Here is a 3,213-nt window from a genome sequence, read left to right as displayed (position 1 = left end):
GACAATTACGATTTGCGACTTTTATTTTGAAACCGGTTGTGGCTTCCCTTGGAGCCGTTCACTTCAGTCTGTCGTCTGCCGAGCCAGTCGAATTTTCTTTGGAGCTAGAAACAATCAAAAGAAATTATTTCGTTTTTTATGAAGTTTAAGTTTCCTTTTGGAGTACGGAGCGTCCAGCTCTGTGAATGATGTAAGTTTTGAAGACTAGAGGCTTCCTTTCATCGAGTATTTGTTTTTTGTTTCAATTCGCCTTATTCACCCGGAACTTTCTAAAGACGCTGAGGGGTACACTTCAGGGGTACACCCGGCTGCACACCAGCTGTTTGGCGCCTCACTGCTGTGTGCCCAAATGTAGTCCTACGTCCTCAAAGAGAAACAAATCCTACCGTTGACAGACTTTCCACTGTTTCGCCAAAGAGCAGGCACTTCGGCGTGAATGAATTAATCACATCAAGATGGATCCTGGTCCATATTTCAAGGTAAGATGCATAATTATTTATGTCCAATCTACGCATTAGCTAGCACAAATAAGCTAGCTCGCCAAACTTGTCATGATTCATGTAGCCTAATGAAGCCTAATTAAAAAAATATGAATGTGTAATTACACAACGCTACATTTATATGGTATTTCCAGATCGCTATTTCAAAATTATGCTTTCAATTTTGTGTTAAGCGATCCGATGGCTTACCAGATGTGTTACCAGAACCAGTAGCATACTTGTGCCAAAATGAAGTTGTTTTGCTAACGAACTAAAATACATGCTGGTATTTATGGTTACAGATCAACGCTGAGACCGAGGTTTGATCTGAGCACGTTGAGAAGCAATGCTTTGTTAAGGTCACCCGTGGTATGACGACGCTAATAAAGGATGCTGTGCCTGCCAACTTTGTTCGCCTGGACTTCAGAGAAGCCAAAGAGGAGAATCATCATTCGCATACCGTGGTTAGTTTGTTCAGTCATAATTCAACTGGCATGTGTTAACCAAGCCTCTTTACAAAAAAAACTGATAATAGTTTGCCATGGAATACATTTTACTTTAGACAAAAAACTTAATGCATGTGCTGGAGATATATTTGTTTGCATTGATCATGTACTCCTGAGTCATGAGCCAATGATTTCAAACTGTGATGTCATTACATTGCATTACATTTCACTTAGCTGACACTTTCATTTTATTCAAAGGGACTTAGTTATTATATGTCAGGGTATTGTTTACAGTCCCTGGAGTAATGTGGATTTAGGTGCCTTTTCAAGGGCACTTCAGCCATGGAGATGTAGGGAGCGGTCAGAGGAATTCGAACCTGCAACCCCCAGATTGAAAGACCAACTCTCTTATCACTAGGCCACGGCTGCCTCACCACTAGGCCACGGCTGCCCTGTGTATGTTATGACTCTGTCCTTTGTGTTTCTTTTTCAGTATGGATTCCATGGAGTATTCCATCGAGTATTTCTTCTGTTTCAATCGTCTTGGTAAGGCAACTTGTCTATTTTTCCCCATACTGTTGTAACCTAAGTCTTATATTGTCTATCACTGCCAAATACTTCAGATGAAACCTGCAATTTGTATTTTGTTTTGTTAATACTTAAGTTTGATGTTGGCTGGTTGAAATGAGTTCGGAGTAAGCAGACTGTATTTCACATGCTGTGATCACGCACCCATTGCGTGCAAGGTGTAATTCTCTAGGCCTATACATGGGTTCTAAATGTTTTTTATAACCTGACTGTGCGAACCTAGTGTGACGGAGGTCATCTTGCACCTGTTCACCCCCCTCGGGGATCGAACGTGCGACCTCGTCAACTACAACGGTTCGGCAATGGGAGACACAGTACGATACCGCTGGGCCAAGAGACTAGTCTCTCGGCCCAACGGCACGAGACTGTATGAGGCTATCGGAGGGAGGTTTACCAACGTTCCACGCCAACTCTGTGCTAGTTAGCCTCCGTTACACTCTCCCCCTTAAACCTCACTCCCATCCCGGGTCAGCGGCACCACTGTGACGGAGGTCATCTTGCACCTGTTCACCCCCCTCGGGGATCGAACGTGCGACCTCGTCAACTACAACGGTTCGGCAATTGGAGACACAGTACGATACCGCTGGGCCAAGAGACTAGTCTCTCGGCCCAACGGCACGAGACTGTATGAGGCTATCGGAGGGAGGTTTACCAACGTTCCACGCCAACTCTGTGCTAGTTAGCCTCCGTTACACTAGCTGTGCACAACTCCACCTCTGATTGTTGGAAACCGCTGACGGTCAAAAACTTATCTCACATGTTTGGCTGCCAGTGTTTTGCCCCTCCTCATAACATTGTGTTGAACACTGTACGGGCCCATGTATAATTGCAAGGTTACCTCAATTTCAGTACACTATGTTGTTATTTCATAGTATTCACCCTGTTTACTTGATAATGGTTATTTAACTGAATGGTATGCAATGCAGTAGGAACAAAGTGTTTGCAGGTTTGCAGTTTGCATAGCTTTTCTTTTGAGAAGATTGATTTTAAATGTTGCACAACTTTTAAGTTTAAACTGATGATATTTGATAGGAATTCAACATTGTCCTGGGTGTGTAGCTTACGGCTGTAACTGCTATGATGCTTTTCTGTTATGCTGCTCTACAGCCTAGGCTACATGATGTGTCTGTCCCTATCAAATAAACCAAACTTAACTGATGACATATGTTCACATAGGTGAAGTTTTTGAGCTGGATCTGGATTCTGCTGAGGATTCGTCGACTACTAGATGGCGAGCCACCCACTCATTCGAATGTGAGCCTGTTCTACATTGCGCATGGCATATTTGGTAGGATTGTGGCCTGCTCGTGTCACATCACTGACTATGTCTGACTTCAACGCCTTGAACTGAACTGCTTGAAAGGAGCTATTTTTCTTTTTGAACAACTTAAAGGAACTCTCTACATCGTCTCTTTTGAGGATTTAAAGGACTATTTCCAATTTTTGAAGGACAATTCAATTATTATTTTTTTAAATGTTCAAACCTTTTTGGGGGGCGGGGGGGGGGTAATTGTAAATATTTAAACTTTTCAATCTCTTACTTGTGATGTTTTTATTTCATTTTGTTAATGCCCATTTTATTATTTTTCCCTATATCCTATGTTTGTATATAAGAATGTCATTCTTCATTAGGGTTGCATACAATATTTTCTATGGATACATGATTATTTATAATGATAAATAAATAATAATAATTATTA

The 3,213-nt window shown here is 41.8% G+C and overlaps 1 long non-coding RNA gene across 1 annotated transcript; it reads left to right on the top strand.

Annotated features, from left to right (window-relative positions):
* Positions 1 to 621: 621 nt before the first annotated feature.
* LOC134438775 (uncharacterized) lies at positions 622 to 2,733 on the top strand. The gene is made up of 3 exons (XR_010032652.1): positions 622 to 943; positions 1,419 to 1,471; positions 2,690 to 2,733. It is a non-coding gene; the product is annotated as an uncharacterized LOC134438775 (long non-coding RNA).
* The last annotated feature ends 480 nt before the right edge of the window (positions 2,734 to 3,213 follow it).

This window comes from Engraulis encrasicolus, chromosome 22 (genome assembly GCF_034702125.1).
Source record: "Engraulis encrasicolus isolate BLACKSEA-1 chromosome 22, IST_EnEncr_1.0, whole genome shotgun sequence".
NCBI classification, from domain to species: domain Eukaryota; kingdom Metazoa; phylum Chordata; class Actinopteri; order Clupeiformes; family Engraulidae; genus Engraulis; species Engraulis encrasicolus.
The sequence above is the reverse complement of the archived record's forward strand: the minus strand, read 5'-3'. Positions and strand labels throughout refer to the sequence as shown.